Genomic DNA, 23839 nt, shown 5'->3' on the forward strand with positions numbered 1-23839 from the left:
GTCTCAGTAATAAGTTCTTCTCTTTGAGTAATGGAGTGGTTTATTCAGCGTGTTATATTTTTAGTTTTATGGAAAGGTTTTGGAAAACATTGTGCCAAACAAAATACACGTGGTAACCAGTATTCAAACTACCATAAATTACTCTGGAAAGCAGAGAAGAGCAAGTTTGGAAGCTGAAGACATCACTACAGTCCAGGAAGGGGTGACAGTGGATTCACACATTGCAGCTTCTGGAGTCCTTCTGGAACTGTGTCTCTAAAGATGGGGAAGAAGCAGTGGCTGAACTGCAAGTAGGGGGTTGTGCCCTTGGTCCTGCTCATGGCAGGGCAATATCAGGTTTGCAGCACGTTCCTGCTCTGCACTGGGGTTTCATATGCACTCTAAGGATGTAGCTTATCTCACAACAGAGTGACCAAGGGAGGGACAAAATCCTTCTCTCAGCACACAGTGCTCTCTGTGCTTAGCATGGAGCATCTGACACTCCACACATCCCACCTGAACTCCTGGGAATGTCTGGTGAAGTTTTTTACTACCACTTAGCCTCTGTTCCTGGTTCAGCTGCTGAATTCAATGATCTGCAGAGTACCAGGCTGCTTTCCCTTCCCAAAATCTCCTGCTGGATCCCTCAGACTGACATTTTCCCAGACCTCACCAACAGATATCTTTCATCTCCTCTGCATCAGCAGATCACAAGGACTATCAGGTCCTGTTTAATTTCACTGACACTAGTGCTATTTCTCCTGATTTATAGCAAACTAAGTGCAATGGGAATTGGGGCTGAGCTCTGGGGGGGTCACACACATTGCCATTTGCCACCCCTTCCCACTGGGGCAGGAGGCTGGATAGCAAGTCCTCATATTCTCATGGCAAGGGCACCTCCTCTTAGGAAAAATATTCATATATACCCAAATCATGACTTTCATTAAGCTTAATGCATTTGCAGACAATTGCATTTGATAGAAAGCCTTTCCCAGGTAGTATTTAAGCTCATCAAGAACACTAATCAATGGCTGGTAGTTAAATGCATTCTTAACTTTTTATGTGCATTGTCCTTGTGCCATGTGATGTGATGTCTTTATAACAAGATCATTAGGGAGAATCACAAAGATTAATAAAAATACAAGGAGAATTGGACGCAAGGGGTTCCATTAAATAGAGCAGGATTACAGACAAATGAGGCTCTGTGGTATTCTGAGTTGTAAGATTTTAAGTGGGTTTTTGCTATGCTGTATTGTTTGTTGGGCTTTTTCTTAGTTCTTCCTTTTACAGCTGTGCTGAGCTCATGCAAAATAGGCTGGGCCCAGGGAAACCTAGACTTGGGAGGAGAAAAAAGCTCATGTTCCCAAACTATTGTGTTTCTATCCTCCCTCCTGGAAAGAATACGAAACCAGGACTTAAAATAAAAGGCAGAAGTTCTAAACAACCCCTTTGACTGCTTTTATCCAAAGACAGAGTTTTGAGCTGAAAAATTCCATTGATCTATCAATATGTTGCTTAGAGAAGAGTGAGAGAGGAGACTGAATTTATTTCAGGAAGATAAACTCCATTTAAAAATCAAGTAGTCAGCTCTGGGCTGAGCTCCACACACTGGCTCTGCCCATTACAGGATGTAAAAGCTCAGCAACAAGCAGCTGTACCCCAGACACCCTTCCAGCATGAGGAGCAGCAATTCCAGGTGAAGGGACCCTTTCTGGGGCAAGTCACCACATCTCCCTGTGCCTCAGGTTCCCAGTGTGAAATAAGGAATCATCTTCTCTCCTTTTGTCTTTATTCAAAATGCTACAACTGTTACGTGTCTTGCCACATGTTACACACAGTATAAACACAATGAGGCCAGAACTAGTTCTGGAGCCTGTAAATATCAGAGAAACACCATACTAATAACTTATTCACAAGCAATAAGGACAGTCTAGCAATCTAGGAGTGACTTGTGCCTTGGTTTGGGGTGAAGATTTAAGAATTAACTCTTTCAGCATTTTAATAAACTTGATGGGTTTATTTTTCTCTATTTTCCACAGAAAATCCTCTACACTATTTCCTTGTTTTAGTGAAGCCTTAGCTAGTCTGTGCTAGCTCTGCTGACCTGGGAACAAGCTTCAGCAGTCTTTAAGGCACCCAATATTAACATGAAAGTCTGTAATCACATCTTCCCAGCTGTTAGAGCCCACAGTGTCACTGGGAGTTTGCATGGCTAAACCAGAATTTGCTGTATAATCCACCTGCCGTGCTGTTCATGCATGGTAATTATGTATAACAAAATCCATAAGAAAGGAAGCAGCTACATATAGTCTGCTTTAAAGTGTGAAGGGAAGGACTTATTTTTACTATCCAAAGAAACCAGCTAAAAGGAAAATTTTTCCATTTTTTTTTCATGATTAGCAACCAGTAAACCATCAGTGACCCCAAATTTCACAAGGCACTGTCTAAGTACCCTTCCTATCTCAGATGGTCAACTATTAACCTCTTCCAGCCAGCAGATACAAAGTTCTGAGTTACAGCTGTTGTCTTTAAAGAGTAAATCTTCAACTGCATTCATAAGACAACTTACAGCCCCCCATGCTGGGAAGAACACGGAATAGAGATGCCAGAGCACAGAATGACCTCATTTTCCTACTGCCAGCATCCTGCCACTACTGCTCACCCACTCCTGTGTAATCTGTGGTCCACAGAAGATCTTATTTCTGTGCAGAGAGAGATCTATGACCAGCTTTCCAATTTGACATAACTTATGAAATACTTCTTCATGGAAAATTTAGACAAAACAAAACTGTCACTGTTATATTTCCTACCATCTTACCTCTGCCTTTTTAGTATCTCATGGAAGTTGTAATTTGTGTGCCTAATTTAATTCTGTGGTCAGCATCTCTTAAAATGTATTGCTTTTGAGACATTGAAAGCCATGCAAAAAAGTCTTGTCATAGTAGAGGCAACCTGAGCACAGCCCCAAAATGCAGCAGACATTCTTATGTATGTAAAAATTAAGCAAAGCACAATTTCCACTAGGCCCTGAGAGTAGGCTTAAAAAGCAAAAATAGACTTGGGAGGAAAATTGAGTTTCTGGGGCAAGGTTTTTTGTTCCTAGCCTCAAAAAGCCCTAAAAAACCCAAACAAAAAAAGCCCAAAAAACCACCCTTAAAATCCCACCAAAAACTCAATTCAGGTTTATGAGGAAAACAGTTACAAGTATTTTTTATATCACTACCTAGTTGTGATAAATCACAATTCAATTGAATATCAGAAAAAATAATTTAGGCAGCAAAGTTGGGAGCAGCTCTGCTACAAACAGCCTATGACTAAATATGGTGCTCACACATGGAAATTCAGAGTTCTTAGGACCTGCTTTACTTTTAGGCCCCATAAGGACTAACTCAATATCTCAGTTGCATTTACTTCCCTGTTTCCAAGCCGTGCTTTGCTCCCCAAAGCCCCAACTCCCCACCTAAACACTCCTGTCTTTGGAGCAGAAAGGGGCAGGGAAAAGAAGCAGCCTTCAGCAGAGAAATGGAGCATTCAGCAGGCGACAGCCTGGTGCTTGTGCTTTTGAGGCTGCTTCTGGGACTCTGGCATTGCCCAACAGGAATATTTCTGCTTTGTTTAACACAGTGAAAAAACATCAGTCGACACTGTAATGTTAAGAGTGGTGGATGCAAGTACGACCGATAAACAAACACGTCTTTGTTTTAATAGTGGGGAGTGACTTATCATAGTTAATTATAGGAATTTACAGCTATTTATGTGAACTCAAGAAAGCAGAAAACATTCATTTGTTGGTAGTGTAACTGCTGGGTGGAGGCAGCCCAGATGCATGGAGATGAATGCTAGACTGTATCTTGTTTGCCTTGTTATGCACAACTTTACTATGTAAATTTGAACTTCAGTGAGTAGCTACTTGGCACATTAGAATGTATAATTACAGACACACAAAAAAACCCCTGGAAAGTGACATTTAAAACATTGTTTCTTTGTCACATATCAGTTAAATATAGAAAAAAACCCCGTATTTACTTTAATCTGCAGTAGACACTTGGTCTCGCACCTGCTGCTCACATGCAAAATATGTCATTATCACTCAGTGTCCATCCTCTTACACAGAGAAAACAAAGTCACTTTGGTTCAGTTTTGTCTCACTTCAAGCCTCAGAGGAGCTGCACTTACAGTGGAATGTTAAGCAGAAAACAAAACCAAAATAGCACGACACCAACCGCAGTTCATTTGTGGGGGAAAGAAAAAGGCTGCTCTTGTGCACATTCAATAATTATCTCAAAACAATTATGATATGATGGAATGAACTCCAGAATCAACATTTCCCCCACTTTTCAAAGACAGAGCAGTGCTACTGATACACCACTGTCAGCATTAGCAGCCACACCACTTCTGCAGAAAGGGCTTGGCCAGCAGCACGGAGCTGGCAGGGCCAAGGACCGTGTGCTCCCCACACACTGCTGCCAGATAAGGAGCAGCATGTCCCACGTATTTCTTCTGGACGGGAATCATTGTGAACAATTATCTAAAACACATAAACCACCAGTTTCCAAGGAACACCAGATCTTCTGCTAGGGAGAACCTAAAAGCATTCCTGGCTCTGTAAGGACAAGTTTCAGCGAGCAATCGCCTACATCTAAAACCCTTCGATATATAAATAATTGAACTGCAGTACTGAAGTGGCTACCTGCACCATATTCTGTCAATGCATTTATCTAGACCTCCTGGAAGAAGTGAAATTTATTATTTTGCAGAGGGAAGACTAAAGCAGAGAGACATTAAGGACAGAGTGGATTGTTTGAAGCAGCACAAGAGCAGACTCCCCGAGCTGACACTGACCTAACCTCATCCTCTGTGGCAATGTGCAGCTGTGACAGCTCGTGCTCACAGACATGAGTCTGGCTGGGTTCAAGTTGGGCTCTTTGTGAAATCAGACTCTCAGCAGGGTTTGACTACATGCTGAGGAGCAGTGCAAGAGACAGCTCCATCCCCACTGTGGGCACAGACATGCCCCCTGTGACCTGCCCAGGATTACACCCAGGGAAGCTGTGCAAGGAAAAGAGGTGAACCAGAATTTTCAGGGAAGCATTGGATCACCTTTCTTCCCACAAAAACAGCATTCATATTTGACTAGATCTTGCTCATTTTCCTTTCTTCTAAGTAAAACCAAGGAGTGCAGGGACTCAGGGTGTTGCGACCTCGATGCTGCAATCCAATATAATTTTGATTAAAAAATTCAAATAACTCTCATCCCAAGCTCATGTTTCTCCCAGCAAATAACTAACTCATCTCGATATCTCATTTACTTCTCTGCTTCCAAACCATGTCTTGCTCACCAGTACCTGCAGTTACTACTCAACTGCCTAAGAACAAGTTTTACATGTAATTCCCACAGAACATGGGACATGTCTATAAATCCCTCAAACTCTTTACACAAGATGCAGCCATCTCTGGAGTGGAAGAGGCAAACTGTGCAATTGCTGCAAAACAACAGCATTGAAAAGAAAACCCTTGTGTTTAGTCAAAGCTACAGCAGGGGATTTAGAGAGCATTGAGGACTCCCGCAAGCCAAACAAAGTCCCATGGCTGCCTATACCTATTTCTTATCCTTTTCTTTTAAAGAACCAACTACATTAAGATAATTTTTCCCAATTAGTTCTTGCCTAATGGTATCCTGTCTTGATTTCTTGCTAAAATCCTTTCAGCCATTTATATATTACACCTTCAGCCTGCACATCACACATTTCAGAAGGAAAAGCAAGCAGCACCGTCTGGGCCACATTCCCACAGTTTTGATCCACTATTTGTTTTGCAGCTCTAATGATTATTTGTAGTTAAGAGATCAATGGAAGCTCTAAAGATATTCCTGTGACATCCGGCGTACAGCTTGCATTCAGTCACAAATGAAAATAACCACACTGTGCGTGGGTGTCTGCGCAGCAATGCAAACACCCAAAGCATAACAGGCCTGAGGAGGTACCACAGAGAATATCAATTCAGACTCAAAATGTCATATGGCATTATTACACTGTGCCTAACAAAAATAAGGCAGCAGAATGGAAAGGTTGCAAAACTGCTTGTAAACAACACTGCCAGGTGGGATGTTAATGCAGCCGCCTGAAATGGCAAGTGGAGCAAACCATGTAACCCTCAATTAATGTGTCTAAATCCAGGCTCTTCCCCCAGAGAAAGTGCCACTCAGTTGTAGGGAAAGAAAAGAGGAAAGTGAAGGGAGGGCAGATGGAGAAACTATTTATCTTCTTAGAGATTTTATAGTTGGACATTTTATAAAACACCAAAGACATCTTCAAAGTCTGCTTCATTCTGAAGTAGTAATATTTATCATATAGGGTGCTTAAACCTTTGTGCTGTTTTTGATTTCTCCACATGCTTAGTTTTCCATCCACCAATTTGTTTCAAGCCATTTCTATACATGTCTACTTTACCGAAGTTTTACAAAACTGCACTGTTTCTCAGGTCATACTTCAGTTTGTACAGAAAAAGATATCCATATCTGATATTTTTAGATCTTTCCTTAATGAAATAATACTTATTCCAAAAAGCTTTCCACTGATCTGGTTATATTTTTGTTTTCTCTGTTTCTTTCCCAGGGCAAAAATTCCAATTCATCCTGTTGCTGTTGAGCTCCTCTTTAGCCAGTGCTAGACAATCAGAAATACAGCAGCTACTGGCTAAACTTCAAATTCCTGGAGTGTAGTCCCAGCATGGAGGATGCACATACATGTTAGAGAGAGCTGGATGTATTATACATTTGTCTGACTTGAGTATTCACAGCTGAGGAAATCAGGTTGGTTGGTTCTGTCTCTTTTGTGAACTCTGACAGATCCTCACCAACATTTGTCATCTTAGTAATTTTATTGCAGCCATAAAAGCAACTTTATGTTCACACCTTACCTGCTCACTGGGAAGGCAGGAGACTAATTTATTAGGGAAAGAAGTAGGCATTAATCAAATAATTAACACGGCAGACACTGGCAAGTGTCTATCTGGCATTTCATAGGCTGGCCTATACCCATGTTTCAACTCAAATATATCCAGTGTTCAAATGCAAGTGCAGCCTGACCTCCAAATCCAAAGGAAAATCACAAAAAACTTCATCTTTTACCTCTCAGGACTGGCCAAAAGGGTGCCTACATGCAGCATGAATGGGTCAGACTGGTCAAAGACTCTGGACAGAGGCTGCTGTCACCCCTCTCAGTTGCCTACTGCTCCATGCTGCCTTCAGAAAACTCAGATGAGAGATTTCCCCATTTTCCCACCTGCCTGCCCTTCTGCAGGGTGAAGGGGCTCGAGTGAAGCTCTGCATGCCCAGCAGACTGGGCTCCCCTGGCACTCACAACTTCTCCACAGCCAAAGCTCAGTGTTTTCCTGCACAGAACAACCTGCCAGAATCACAGGTCACCTTTCACATCTCCTTGATAGGCATGTACAGATCTGAAACTTCATTTCTGTGAACAGGCTGTTTGAGTTGCTTGTTTTTACCCTGTGTGTCCCTGCCTGTGTCAGAGTACGACACTTCAAGAGGTGAAAACACCCATCTAGGTCACCTCTGGACCTCACTGTGGTTCTTTTTCTCTCAATGTAACTTTTTTCTCAACGTTGTCTCAATGGGATGTGTCCTGCTCATTCTCTGATTGCATCCCTCCCAAGGAAGAGGCACTTCATGATTTCTGACACTGAGTCAGTACCAACTAAAGCACTGCACAGTTTGCCTTTGAACAGCAGGCACAGGAATTCATTAGGGCTAAGGGAAGCTCTCAGACTACAATTTACTAAGACAAAGCCATCTCCATCACCCTGCTCCTTACAGTGTTTTGATATTTTCAGACATGTTACTAGTGAGCATATATTGATCACCATTCCTTGAACAGAGAGCATTTTCCTACTGAGTGACTAAATGATCTGGATGTTGAAACATTTAATTGAATGTAAGTACGTTATTGGTAACTTTATTCAGGATTCTCACATGAGACAAATCACACCCATTATTGAGAAGTCCATCTTCTGGAAAGGGGCCCAAACCTATATCTGAATTTAAAGACACTGGAAAAATATAGGGGGAGAAGGTGGAAGGAAAATTTAATTGCTAAAGTATTGCAGGGACATAATAAATGGATTTTTCTTATATTACTTACACCACTTAAAAATTGTCAACCTAGATTGCTTTCCAAATACAGATAGAATGCTGTTTTAGTTAACTATATGAAGGTGGAATGAACAGCCAAGTGAAGGCAAAGATAAAGGACAAATCAGAATAAAACCCTTAACCTCTTATCAATGACTCTACTCTGTGGCCTGAGTCTACCCTGAGATATTCCTTACTTTATTTTCCCCTTGCAAAGTATTTCAGAAGAATAGCAAAACAGGTATGGAGGCACAGGGCTAGGAATCAGGTAACTGATGTATGCAGGTAGGGTCTGTAATTCAACAGTTTGGATGTTTTGACAATACATATACAGCAGTATAAAACATGAATATTTATGCAGCAACAGTTCCTAATTTTGCAGAGGTCTCAAAGAGTGTGAAAAATACTACACCAAGCTGTGTGAAGACAATAAAATCTTGAAGACAAGAAATACAATCTATGCTTCATTCAGCATGCAAATGATGACCTCCCTGATGTTCACAAAAACTGCACACCTGCATTTACAAATGAGTGTAGTTTGAAATGCCTACAAATCAATATTGGGGCTGAAAACATTCCAAACAAATACACAAGCTATTAATTTGAATTCTGACTCAGCTGACAACTACTGAATTTTCAGTTGTTGAAATGCCATGTTGAACATGCAAGAGAGAGGAGAGGCACACATTGTGAAACTGCATTTATGACCAAAGTAAACCTTCTGACTGCTTACCAGTGGAGTAAAGCAGCATGCAGGGCTCTCCAACTTCCCTCGGTGCAGAGTAATATCACATGACAGAACCTCTACTGCACGAAATGGCAAGCTGGGAAAAATAGATAAGGAAAGCATTGGTATTGAAATACACAAAGAACAGCAGATACTCTTTATTGTGTAACGCATTAAATTATAGCGGATGGTGTAAGTAATTCGTAAGCGTCACTCAAGTGGAAAAAAAGCACTTAAAGGAAAAAGTTTGCAAAATTCATGAAACCTTTCTTCCCCAGTTTCTGAATCCCCCCTTTTGAAATATCCTCAGGGTACAGATGGGAACATGCAGATTTTTAAGTTGGAGTACGTACATTGCACGAGCCCAGTAAAATCACACGGCATGCTACGGAATCCAACAGCAAAATGGCAGGAAACAAAGATAGGATTCAAACTGACACTGAAGATGGAGCTCAATTTCTTTTTTCCCCAGTCCACCAAAGAAGTCCTTTTGCTATGTGGAGAGGGGAATGGCACCTGGATTCACATTTCTGCATCCGCTCTCTTGGGCTGAGTGCAAGCTTGCTCATGCTAGTCCAACATCAATGTGGTGCATGACCCAGCTTCACAGAGGTCTCAGAAAACTGCCTGCTTTGGACTTCTGCAAGTTCTGCCAAACAGACTTTCTCAAACACCAGTGGGTGAAACTTATTAACACCAGTTATGTATGTTTCCTGTTCCTTTACTGGATGGCAGATGTCCACACCTGATTTCCTCAAAAAACTAAGATATTCTCCATAACAATATGAATCATACTGAATTGCTTAATTGCCCACTGCACACATAGAAACTCACTATTTATTTCCCATAAACTTCATGTATCATGGTTTCCAAACTACTGCTAGTCCAATAGATTATTCACCTTTTCATTCACCTTCAAAGCTGGAGATAATACATCCCAGGAGGGTTGTTTTGTACTTCAATGCAGACATGTCCATTCAGTGAGGGCATATCAACAAGTATTTTCAGCTTGCAGATAATGATCTCTACAATTTAAGTCTAAAACATTCACCACACTGTGTGAAATGATAACACAATCTCAGCTTGCCTGCACTTGCCAAAGTCTTAGCAACCAACTCCACTGAAAACCCAGCTCTTGTATCTTTCCTTCTCAACTTGAAGAAAGCAACTTTATGAGCAACCTTTCCTCAGCACCTTTTTTCCAATAAGCTACTGGAACCCGAGACCTTACACGTGACAACTTGGCATACAGGTCTTAAACAAAGAATCAGATGCTCAGGAACAGGACCTGCTAAGCCTCCACAAATGTTTGCATGTAGTCCTTACCCAGATGCTCAGCAGAGATTTCCATGCTTTGCCCTATGGGCTTCAGAAATGTGCTCAGTACCTGCTGGCACTCACAGCGTGCTCGGGATGAGGGGTCATTAGCCGTGCCCTAAGCAGGAGCTGGCTTTGAAAGTGTTCAGTGCCTGTAAACAGCTTCATGTTATCAGCCCTGAATAACCAGCCACAAGGAGCTGCCTTGTCACCCAACATGCACTGGGTAAAATCCCTGGCTGGCATGGTTGCAGCACAGCTGAGAGCTGGCAGGTTCCTTGCATCTCACTATCCAACACCTCAGCCATTTTGAAGACTTGGATGTTTGAACATTAGCTTTGTATTGAAAGAACAGCCAATATTTAATATATCATCCACTAGCTGACTGCCATCATTTGGTTTGTGCTGTGGTGGGGAAGAGGTCTGGGCTGAGAGGGAGGCAGCTGGGAAGGAAGGAGCCCCTGAGCCTGAACAGAGTGAGATCCCAGAGGCACTCTTGAAGTAGATGCTGGCATCTTCTGATGACACTGGGGAGTTTAGTCCAACTTAAAACTACAGTAGAGCTGACTCCAGAAAGCCTGTGAGTTCCTGATGCTGCTCCCCACACTGTGTCAGGCTCAGAGTGCCCAGGTATGCAGCTGAGGAAGCCCACAGCCAGTTTTTACCTGCCTGGCCAGCGTCAGACTTTAGCTTTCACTGACCTGAACAGCAATACACAGACACTACTTCCACATGAATGAACTATTCTTGAATAATTTCACCAAATATTTTAAGACCCAAATTGCATGCTTTGAAATGCTACCTTTACCTATCCTCCTTTTATCTCAGAAGCCAGGAAGAGGAATGCTGCCAAGGCAGGAATCTGTTGGGCTGGAGATGAGCTCCTTGATAGGCTCCCTCTAACCCTGCAGTGCACCGCAGGCCTCCCGCTAATCACTGAGGTGAGCGAGCCTGAGAGGCTGCCTGGAGTGAGCTGGAGGAGGACTTGAGCCCTCCAGAGGACCAAATTATTAAAAGAACACGGGCACCTAGGGCCAAATCACTTCAGCATGAGGGAGAAGCATTTTATTTTGTTTCAGTGGGTTTCTTTTGAAGTTCTAACCTCCCAAAAGTGAAAACTAAAAGCTGTATCATTCATGTTTTTTGCATTTCTCCCCATATCATTCTGTCTAATAACTACCTTTATGTCTCCTTTAACTGCTCTGGATGCATTTGATTTCCACACACTGATTTTTTTTTTTGAACTTAGTAACAGATTTTTTTCCCTTGTCCAACTCACAAAATACTCTTTTATTGCTCACAACTGCTACTGAATTTCCTTTCTTCTCAGATTTTACATAGTCTGGCTACTCTCCTGAATGAGCACAACAATAAACCTCTTCCCTTGGATCCCATATGGAATCTGGATTCCTAATCTAACATAAAATTCTCAATGCTAAAACTGCTTGCCTATTTTTCATAGCATGTTTTTTTTTTACCATGACTCTGAAAAAAATGAATATGAATCTCAAAACCAAAGGTTTACTTTCATATTACCACCCATTTGTATGAGTTTGTGCATTCTTCTTGTGAACAGCCCAGAGACCAAAGCTGCTGGCAGGGAACATGATCATGTCTGCACAGAACAAACCCTGAGGATGCAAAGGTAGCACACTCCCATCTGGTGACATGGGACTCCAGCCTGACTTAAACCTGCTCACATTGTCAGCTGGGAGTAACAAATCTCTGAGTACCTGCTTTTGAATAGGCCCTAAGAAGATAGGAAGGTAGAAAAATTTAATTAAGTGGCTCGTTCTTCCACAGTCAGGACATTATATGATGTTAGTAGGATCATTCCCAGCTTTTCACCATCCTCCTCACTACAGAAGAAAAAGGAATGCAACCCCTTTGAAACAAACTGAAAGCAGAAATTGTAGATTCTTCTGGTGATCCTCAGCTACCTGTGAAGACTTAGCCTGCCCAACACTACACAACAAAGCAGCAAGTAAAGATCAAACTTGCAGCTGTATCATCAGCGACTGTCTCAGTCCCAAGGCTGGTTCAGAGCCTGGAAGACTGTGAGATGGGCTCAACAGATGATATCCTGTGGCATGAACAGTCATTCCTTTTGTTATCTTGCATTATTATGCTCTGCATTTATTATCTGAATCAGGATAAACTTCTTCAGATTTATGTGTTTGGACTAAGGTTTGTTTTCTTTTCTGAAAAAAAAAAAAAGCCTAACAATAAATAGGAAAACAAGGACCTTTGGTCTTGTTTTCCTTCATTCTCTAACCTCTCTGTTCTGCCTGCATTTGGTGTGCACGCAACAAGGACAGGTTCCCAAAGGACCAGAAATTGTCCTTGATTCATAGTTGGGTTAGTGGAGATGGAGCTGAAATCAGGCTCCAAATGGTTTGTTTAGATTTTTTTCCCCTCTGCTTTATTATGCCCACGCTACAAGCAAGTTTGGCATGTGCATCTGAGTCCCTGCTGCAAGCCCAGCAGAGCAGAGGGATGTGGTGGCTGCACCTCTGTGCTTCACACACGTGTAAATGAGAGAGCTGCACTGGGTTACAGAAGAGAACTCGTAAATATACTCTAGCCCAGTGGTTGGGAGATCCAATTAGATGTCTGCTTTGAACATAAAATATTATCCATTTTGTTTGCTGAGCCTGCCACATGTTTCCCTAGAGAAAACAAGACACTAGAGGAAAGCTTTAAAACTTTTCATGTTTTCACAGATCCCCAAACCTCCATTATTTTACTCAGCCTGAGCTGTTATTCATAGCCTTTCCTGGTTGGTGTTCTCACCCACTCTGGACCTTCCCAGCATTTAGTCACCTAAGAAAGCTCAATCCCACAGCAGATGACAGACAGTGCAAACAGCCAAGCCTGTTGGGAGGAATTTCACCAGAAATTGCTGTTGTTTTTGTTGTGTGGACTGAGTCACACTACAAACTTTCCAATCAGATTTCAAATAAACTGAAATTCATGGCAGCCTGAGTCAAGAGCTTGCTTTCTTTTGGCTCAAAAAACAGGGCTGATTTATCATCACCCAGACTGCAGTCCCTTCACATGCAAGCACTTGCTCAACAGTTCTCCAATTAGGAAGGAGTCTGGTCCCATTAAGACTAATCACACAAACCCTTACCCTATTAATTTGAGTTCAAAACTTGACCCAGAGTCTGTATCTCACACAACTGATGCCCAATATCTTAAATCTTCCACTTAGTGTCTAGAATTTTGGATAAAATAACTTTTGCTCAATGGATAGAAAAGGTTAAAATCTGATGTACAAATGCTTTTCCTTACAAGGCCACTGAATATTTCAGGCTTCCAAGGGTAAGATTTAACAAAAGTTGGGGCTGAACCTTGGAAACTGTATGGAAATCCCCCTTGGTCTAAGTGCAGACATGATAGTTTCTGCTTTTTTACCTACAATAGCAATATGCAAACTCATAAACAGTAATTTCCAAAGCCATCAGAAAAGGAATTATCAAAACTGTGTAAGACCCACAGAAGTATCTGGAATCTTACACGGCTTTTATGCAAATTTTCCAAACAACTTCAAACACTTAGAGGCCCACAACAAACCTCATTCTCAGAAACATCTCTGATTTCCTTTTTGCAGTAAATATTTAATTCAGTGAAAGCTAAGAGAGATTCAAGCATTATTTCTAGCTAAAGACATTGTAATGCATTAAAAACAGTAAAAAAAATATAAAGTTAAAAAAATTAATTAAGACAGTTCCTAAGATGCTTTTATTACAGTAGCTCTACCTGGCCACATATCACTTGACATCTGTCCACTTAACATCATTTTGAACAAAAGATATTTTTATTCCAGAGCATTCAGAGGCAGCTACTGCATTTTAATGTCACACCTTGCCTTAATAACAAATCAACTTGAAAGCATAGATAACCCTTTGTTAAATACAGGCTGCTGTGGGCCTGCAATCTCTATTTCCAATGGAATATTGTAGAGCCGGGTTTGCACTGTATCTATAAGCAAACATTCTAATTCAGGAGAACTGTTTTATTCTGGTGAACACCAATATGATCAGCTCTTACTCATACTGTCTGAAACAAAGCCCAACAAAATAGGCCCTGGATCAGGCTCACAAATATTTGCAGTAAGACAATTTGAACTCTCCCAATGGATAGGAAATGTGCCAATGTACTGTTAAAATTATTCTCTCCACAATGAGAAGAGTGGCCCCTTTCTCTGAGCCCCAGAAGTTGCTCTACCTGAGGACCTACATATGTTCACGTGCTCAGCAGATTCCCCCACAGCTCCACAGCTGCGATCAACTCCTCTCTTAGATGTACAAATCAACAATCAAAGGCAGTAAATATGTAATGGCACATGACTTGGGACACCTCCAACTCGAGACTTAGACACTCCTGTGCTCCTGAGGTGACCACATGAGGAAGGTTCTGCTTGGACAGAGGCACAAAGTCACCATCAGAGCCCACCTCAGTATCCACCCAAATGGGAAAGTAAGTGACAAAAGTAAGTTCTAAAGACACTGCTCACTTGCTGCTTGCTGCAATGCGATGGCCTGAGGTCAGGCTATGGCCAAGGGCTCCTGCAAACGCCCTCCTCAGAGCCCAGCTGTGCCTATTCATCATCATCTGCTTCATGGGGATTTTAGTCTGTCGGGCGGGGGCACCTCGGCTTTCGTGAGTACTCGGAATGTTATGTAAAGAGAAATCTCACTGTTTCCACTGTGAAATTTTGCCTCGGGCAACTTATGAATGTTCCAGGGAAGATATTCACCATTTTCAGCAAAACAGCTGACAGATCCATCTGCTGCTCTTGGTGATATTGGGTGCAATTTTCAAGTGCCTCGGTAACATACACTCCTACAGTCTCAATGAAAAGCCAAGTTCCTCCTGCATGACAATTTCAAGGGATGGGAGACAATAGACTTTTGCTCTAAATTTTTGAATAATTTTAAGGGTGATTTGCTTTTGAAATATCTCAACATTGACAATTATGAAGTTTGGAGGAGCTGGTTTTATACAGTTACAACAAGTTTCCCAAGAAATGTAGATGCTCCAAGGGGAAATTTCCAGTTCTTTTTGTCTAATTCTTCCATTTTATAAACCTTACCTTTATTTTTTCCAGAAAAAATATCCATGGAATTTTAGTTGCCTCAAAATTATAATATGGAAATCTTTTTATCTCACACTTTTTAAACAGTAAAAATGTAGGTTTATATCTATTGCAATATTCTTTGATAGCCTGATGAATTATGTTTTCACTTGGCTGTTTTTAATGCAAAAGTAAAAATGCCTCTTTTGATATTAAGAAATGAAACATTCCAATTTGAAATTTATTTTTACTGTATGAAAACCAGGTTTGAAGATGAAGTGCTTAATTTCAGTTTAAATTACATGGTTTAGCCGAATTCATATATATTACTTAAGATTTTGATTAGCCAAACAAACAAATTTTTCTTGCTTTGAAACCTTTTCACCGTAATTTTTCAGCATGATTCTGAATTAAAAGTGAGTCATTCACACAGATGTCACCACAAATTTATGGGTCAGTGAATTTTGAGTTTTCTCTGCCACAAATGTGTGAAAGAGAAGGACTTGAATGCTGCTTTATGGAAGAGCTCCCTGTAAATTTACCTGCAACAGAGCCTGCACAGGCACCTACAACACACTCGTGCCCATGGGCTCAGCTGCCAGCAACCTCAGCTGCCAAACATCCTGTGGATGTGGCATCAGGGACACACATATTTATATATTTAACCCACAGGGGAGCACATCACCATGTCTGTAAGGGAGCCCCAAGGCTGGCATCCTTTCCCTATGCCTTGTATCAGGTTAATAAATAAAGATGGTCACTCCTGCTTTGGTCCTCTTGACCCATGTCAGCAAGCAGGGAGTAGGAATTTGCTGCATCTGACGGCCTCCTCACCTTGTGAATAAAAGAGAACAGTGTAAAAAAATAGCCCACTGAAAATCATGTTTGGCAGCTGGCAACTTCTCCTGAACTGCCATGGGGGCTTTCATCTTTCTATGAAGACTGCACAACTGCTGGGGGAAGAGATGGCGACAGAGCAACAACAAAAAAACTACACACAACTGTGTTCATCGGTGCCAAATCTCACTCTCCCAGTGCTGGTAAAAAAGGCAAAGTTTCTCAGGCTTTCCTGTAAGGTCACAGCTGGTACTTCTATGAATCTTCTTATTACATGGGAACGAGGCAGAGGTTCATAGAGAGAGACAGATGGCGAGGAGCAATGTTACTTATCCTAATGTGCATGTGAGACAAAGAGCTGCTTGGCATACCTCTCACTCCCAGTCCTCGCTGGGCCATGGCGGGCAGCCGACCCCCGCCAAGTGTTTGTTCCCCTCCACTTTCTATTCCTCCCCTCCGTGAGTCTGATCCTGTTTGTCTTTGGTGTTTACATGAATCATACTAGATGTTTTCCAGAGATTTGGGCTCTAATGAGCAAGGCCAGCAAAAACAGCAGCAACAAACAAACAAGCCGGCCCAAGCCAAGCTTGCCCACCGCCGTGCATTTGCATCCATGTAGGCCACCCGCTCCGTCTGCCCCGTCTGCCAAACCCTGAGAGGGCTGGCAGCACTGGGAATGGGCAGCCTGGGATGGAGCTTCAGGATTTGGGTTGTAGATGTACATATTAATAACACTGAAAACACAAACTGTGCCTGGGGTTTTCATGTGGGAGGGACAGGAGGGAAGCAACATTTGTGTTGGAGGGAAGGGGGATATTAATTGTGGCTCAAGCCAGGACTTCAACTGTGGGAATTAGGAGAAGGAAAAGAGAAGGTAAAAATGCAGTTTGCATATTCATTGAAGTATAGCTTAGAATATGAGGGAAGAAGGGCGGACTTTGATCTCTGTGGTATAAGGCTATCGCTGGAAGAACCTCACTCATTCCAGCTGAATTATTTCTGTTTTTCAGCAGCAATGGAGAGGAGAATCTAGTCTCCTGAGCCCAACCTCTTTCCTCAGCTGCAAATGGAAAAATTCACAGAGCACTTCCACTGCCATCACAGTGAAAATGCATCTGGAATTAATGCTGAAATCATATGAGCAGGATCTTCCAGGAAAGACCTTGCAGAACCAGAGGCAGCACTTCTGAGAGAAGATAAGACAAGATATGGCTCCATCACATGGCAATTGCCCTTTCAGACCACCAGCCAAGGATGCAATTCTTCATTCAGGCAAGTCACTATTTATAACCAGGCTGGCTGTGGAGGAACCCATCCTACCTCCTGAAAATGTGATAGCCAAAAATGCAAAGATTGCCCCTCAAACTGGCACTCAGGGGGAGGAGGAGGAGTTGGACTGGGAATTGGCAAGTTGCAGCAAGAAGATGAAGGGAATCGCTCGTCCAGAGTATTTTTATCTTGTGGTTCTGTAGGCAGGAAGATAAATGGAAAGGCAGAATATGATTTGCAGCTTATACAGAACTTTAAGTAACTCCTAACTAGCGTGCCATCATGGAGGGAAAGAAGACAAGATAAAAGCACAGCTTTATTCTTTGCCTTTTTTTTTCAACTATTACTAAAATGGTTTAATTCCTCAGCAGAGAGGATGATATCAGATTCACTTTAATAGCAATTACATTTAACTAGGTTTTACTTAGAAGTAACTAGAGAACTTTCTTTCAAACAAACCAAACAAGGTTTACTATGTTGGAAATGTGACAAATTGACACATGTAGATGAAAGTCTACAGCAAAATTATTCATGATCCATCCAGTACCAGCTCTATTGATTCACACACATTTCTCTATAACTGAGACCCTCATATTCCAGTCTACCTCAGAACCAGTGTAAATTTTTGTAGGTTCAGCAAAAGGCTGATCCCTGGCTCTATGTCATTCAGCCTCTGCTATCATTCTGCCTGCTGTCCTTGGATTACGGGCCTGGAAGTGCCAATAGTTCTTCCTGAAAAGAACTAGGCACCTCTTCTGGGAAGAACTAGTGGAACCATCATTCTCAGCTTCAGTGATGATGACTCCCTAACATGGGAAACCAAGGAATGGGGTCCCCCTTCCTGCAGCAAGGCTTACCTAGACTCATTGTCACAGCTACTACAAACCTAGAGACACTGGTTTGTAGTGTAGTGTAGTTTAGAGAAATGATTAATGAGCATCATTTCACTCAGGACTACGTACATGGCCACCCCCCAGGCATCAGTGTTCCTGTGACTTGCAATTAAAAGGAGATGAGGCAGCACATGTGCTTAAAATAAATACTAAAAATGTTTGAGGAACTTTTGTGTTTACTATTTACTTGGGATTTTTGTAACAAACACCAAGGAGGAGGAAAATAAAATTTCATTTGGCATAATTTTGGTTTCCTTCATGTTTGTAAGCAACTCCCACTGTCTCCACTACAAAAAAGCAGCACCACCACTTCTGGATGTCCCACAACACAGCATGGCCAGTTTCCAGCTCCCACTACAACACGTGGGAGTTTCCCTATTGGTTTCAGTGGGACATATGAGCAATCAGCACCTCAGAAAATTAATTAACTTCCATGACTCATCTGTGCTTTAGCCTAAGCTGACTTGTCAACATAAGGGGCAGAAGTCTGCTGGCACTGACTTTAAAATTCAAAGCACCCTTTCTACCTCTGATATAATTTCAACTAAGACCTACTGCACCCAAGCAGCCAACCTACTGCTTCAGGATTTGAGAGTCTCTGAGTTTGAGGGGCTGTTAACATTTTACAGGTTACTGTTTCTTGCTGAAATGGGGTATCAGGTTCTGCTGCAGTAAAACAGGGTACTGGATTCATGCTAACACACCTTCCCTGCCAGCTTACCCAAAGCAAGAACAACTGTTCAACCAAGAACAACTGAACAACTGTGAGACAGACCTTTGGCAAACCAGCACAAATGCAACAATCTGGGTTTTCAAGCACACAAGGCCCCTGGCCACAGCCACACCGTGGGGTAGGAGGCAAAGGTGCAGATTTCCATGCACACAACAGTCCCAGATCCTGCCAGGATCTCAGCACAGCAGCTCTGCAGCCACAGGAGCAGGTGGATGGGCTGTGCCATGGGTGTGCTGCCCTGCCTGGCACCAGGAGCCCTGGCAGAGGCAGGGCTGGGGCACAGACCCCTCCTCACACCGAGCGCGGCTCACACTGAGCATGGCGCGGGCGCTGCCGTGAGCAGAGTGGGGAACTGAACCAATGGGTTAAATATTTTCTTTCCTTTGAGGACAAAAGTAAAGGGAGCATCATAAAATGTCCCAATTTGGAAGGACCATCAGGTCCAGCTCCTGGCCCAGCACAGGACAACACCAAGAACCCCACCATGCTTGCAAGAGGTGCCTTATATTGCTCTTCCCATCCATGCAATATTCATATTTGTACACCTAACTCAGAGAACATTTTCAGCAGATAAGCATAAGAAAGACTTTATTTAGAGGTTAAGTATTTACAATACTGCAGTATGTCTCATATTTCTGCCAAGCATCTATTTCCTAAGCTGCACTGAACACAGAGACTGTATTTCTAGTACAAATATTCAAACTTGCACCTTGATTTCTGCACTTCTTTTATCACTGCAAATAGTCATAATAAAAACACTACTAGCAACAACACTATATTAATATACTCCATACTTAATAAGAAAAACCCTACAGTGAGCGGAATTGGCATTCATTATTCCAGTTGTTTCACATCTTTAAATGATTCTGGTAAATCGATAAAGCTCCGCAAAGTGGCTGTTGTCTGCTGATTTCTAACTCTAGTCAGTGGCATCCACTCTTTAGTGCACCACACACTTGCTGTGTAGCCATTAGATGAAAGCACTATCACCTGTCAAACAAACTGCTAGAACTGTGATAAATTAATGATCAAATAGTACAGTCTGATGTACAGTAGCAGTGCCGAGGCTAGTTACAACCAGGCCTCATGCTTTAAAAATGTAGCTGACATTAAAAAAAAATCAGCCATTAAAGAAAAATGTCACACAGCTTTTCAAAAAAATATCTATTTAAAAAATGACCACATACTGATACTCCAGGATTTGCGGTTTTACTAAGGAAAAAAAAAAAGTGAATATTACAGTAAAACCTTTCTGTATACTATGACTTTTCAAGGCAAGAAACAACACAGAGCTAAGCTGAGAGGATGTTTGTATTTTTTTGGTAAGCAGTGCTGTGTACAAATCTGTACCTTGGAGGAATCCTCTGGTGTGTGACGGACAAAACTCTTGTTTGCAAGGGAAATGTCCTGAGTTCTTCTTTTCCCCTAATGCTTTTGATTTTTGACATCATGGGTAAAATATTTCAAGGGAGCTCCATATCACTTCTAAATATAAACAATACAAAATAAGCCTTTGCTTTTGAAGCACTTGACATCCTTTGAGCTTTGAATTTCGACTCCTAATAACTCTTGATGCTCACTGCATTAATGTATAAAGTCCTTTTTGTGAGCTAGAAATGGTTCCTCATGTCCCTCCTGCCACTGGCTTTATGAGCTTAATTTATTCTTTTTAATATAAAATCTCATTACCTGAACATGACACCACCACTTCCATTTTATCTTTGATATAAGAACAGAGAGAAACCAAAATCAAAACCTTAAATAAAGTCTGTAATCATCCCTCACTTTCTCTTGCTTTTCAAATTTCTAAACAAAATTAAGTAAAAATACCTTCCAGGGCACACTAAGAAATGTAAAGAGTGGGGGAAAAAAAAAAAGAAAATTACTTTATAGTGAACTAACAAGGGACATAATTACTTACACAAGCAGCATATCTTTTTCTTGATGATATTCCTTCATGTTTATTTTGCTGTATTTGTAAAAGATGGGGAGTGCCTAGGAAGAATGGATATGCTGGAAAGCTTGATCTACTGAAGCAAGTTCGGAACAAAGAGTTACTTAACCTTAGGCAAAATACACTTTTTCTAAACTTTACTTTAGCATAAAACACTTAATAGACTGCCAAATATGTAGTAAAGGATTTTTAAAAAATCTTTAAGAAGTGGATACAGCTAAGGAAAAGCCACCACTGAGAGAATTCATTGAGATGGAGGATTTAGTTGGGACTTCCTGAGTCCTGATTTTAACTGAAAATTGGAGTGATCAAGGTATTAGCACATGAAAGCATCACTTCCATGCACTAATGGCAGCTCCTTTATGTTGTTGTTGTTGTTAGAGATGTGACTTAAGCGTTGACTTAAATTATGAATTTGGCAGGGATCAAACTCCATGATCTAATTATGTCTTAGGTCTTTCAGTGAGTCTTTTGAGGTAGCTGGTTGCAAAGATAAAGACTTTTTCACAAGGAACATGCTTTTCATCCGAATTCACATCCCAGATCCTGCAGAATCTTTATGTTCTGTCCACTTATATGGAAGTCTTCAACAAATAAAGGCTTTCCATCCCTGGAAAACTATATTTTAACTGTGAAATTTCAACTACTCCCTGTAAATTTTTCACTCCTGTGCTGTGCTTTTTCCTCTGATACCAGCACTAAGTGGGACTGTGTTCATCTGAGGTTATCATACTGGATCTATTGCTGTGAACATCAATTAGAATGAGTGAGACTAAATTAGGCACTTTGTGTTGCTGAAGATTCATTTCAGGTGCCCTATGAAAATCCCATTTCCCACTCAAAAGTCATTCAATACCTTGGGATTAGGGTATGTTTTAAAACCATGACAACTTCAACAATTTTTTATATACTGGTGATAGGAAGCTGGATTTTACCTTCACACTGAGGGAAGAATAGATGAATCTCCCTGAAATTTTGTGCAAATGGATATGTGAGAATTGGGCTCCATAAACCTGCCATCTGATTGCATTGAGAAAATAAGAAAGCTTGCTAATCATGATGAGAAACTGATATGTTGTTGAATATAGATTGAATACATTGATTCCAATGTACAAACACATTCTGCAATAATTACACCAAAGGGTACAGAGCTTGTAATTAAAACATCTGAGCTGATGTTAGCTCATTTTGTCATTTATCCTTTGTTTACACCCCCACTATTACTAAGTACTCTTCATTTAATTAAACATACTCGTAACATTCCTTCAATTAGATAAATAATGCAGCTGCTTCCTCCATCACATAAGTAGGGGAAATCAAGATAATGCAATATTTATTTTTATTCTAGTTCTCTCTCTGTCAGACACTTTACAATCAAATCCATGCAGCTGCCAGGTCTATCAGTGGTATTTCAATTGCATACACATATTAAAAGAAGAAAATATCTCATTATCTACTTAACTATCATAATCTGTTAAAAATTTTGGCAGACCAGGTAAAGGAAAATTGAAAGTGGCTTTATAAAAACAACTTATTAACAGACTCTTCAGTGATAAAAGGCTTCAAGATAAATACCACAGATAGTAAAAGCTAGTTTAAACCACTGATTTGAAACTCTTACAAAAGGTTGACGGTTTCTAAATAAGTAGCAATTAGTCTGAAGTAATCCATTTATCTCCTCTGCAAGTGACTGAAATAAAGAGAAATTAGATAAAACTACATGCAGAGGAACAAATAAGTGATAACAGAAATGCAATCAGATGGAACTGAACAAAAATTATAAAGGCAGGGCAATAATATATAGTTCATTTGCTTATTGGAGGCTTTGATTCATTCCCTGTGGTAATTGTAAAATTTAATAATATCTGTATACTTACAGTGTTCTGAAAAAAGCACCACCATTACACATTGTTATCCCTGTAGGTTGGATGACAAATGCCTGGGGCAATACTACCATCAAAGCATGTGACATACCCAACATGGGTCTTCTAATCTTCATAGGGACGACAACTGTCATTTTAAAGTGCATGGAAAATGAAGAGGGCGTAAGAAAGGAAACTTCTTATTTTTGGGGGGCTGCTGGTGGTAGGGACTGCTTAAGCTTCCACTGTGATTTAAAATTGCAGTAGCAAACCCCAAGTAATTCACTTGAACAGTTATATAGATTTCTTAATGCTTAAAAAGTGCTGTCCAGGCTGGGAATAACCATCTGTTCCTTCGAGAACTCCTACTCTCCTAGCTAATATATACAGCTAATACACTGTATGGCTTATATGTCAAAAATAGATCAATGCCTGCCAAAGGAAGATGTGTACTGTTCCAGCAAACAGCTCTGCTTAAAAGTTTGTGCCTTTTTTTTTTTATTTCCAGTGATAATTTTTTTCAGGCTATGCAAATGAAAGAAAAAATCTCCAGTCTGTTGATTTCTATTTACATTTTTTGCTCATGTAATTTTAAGTACTAGCCCTTGTCTGCTTCTCTTTATTTCCCTGTGCTACAAAACGTGGCACAGACAGTGCAAATCACCAACCCTGATAGTTGGAATAGGATTGTCACTTTAATGTTCAACGTGTTTTCTTCTTAACATTTTTTTGCTTTATAACAAGACTGTACTGTGAGACACCTTTTGTTATGTATATACGAACAAAAGCAGTCAGAACAAATTTAGTACACTGAGCAGGGGAACTAAAAGTTGACAACAGCTAATAGACAAGGTATTCTATACTAGATTTAATCTGCTCTTAAATTTGCCTTCCTGAGACTACGTTGGTCAGACAGATTAGTGTCATACACGTTCAGATGGAAAAAGTTAATGCAGGATCTAGATAAAAAACAAACAGAAGCCCCACAATCCCCCCAAACTATGAGTTCAAGATATGTTTTATTCTATGAGCTCCCAAA

General features: G+C 41.0%; 1 long non-coding RNA gene across 1 annotated transcript in view; it reads right to left on the bottom strand.

Moving 5' to 3' along the window:
• The window catches only part of LOC131089582 (uncharacterized), a 104649-nt gene extending 95712 nt beyond the window's left edge, over positions 1 to 8937 (bottom strand). Inside the window, exon 1 of the long non-coding RNA XR_009115253.1 lies at positions 8862 to 8937. This is a non-coding gene — a long non-coding RNA (uncharacterized LOC131089582). The remainder of the gene's footprint in view (positions 1 to 8861) is intronic.
• Positions 8938 to 23839: the final 14902 nt, after the last annotated feature.

This window comes from Melospiza georgiana, chromosome 14 (genome assembly GCF_028018845.1).
Source record: "Melospiza georgiana isolate bMelGeo1 chromosome 14, bMelGeo1.pri, whole genome shotgun sequence".
Taxonomy (NCBI): domain Eukaryota; kingdom Metazoa; phylum Chordata; class Aves; order Passeriformes; family Passerellidae; genus Melospiza; species Melospiza georgiana.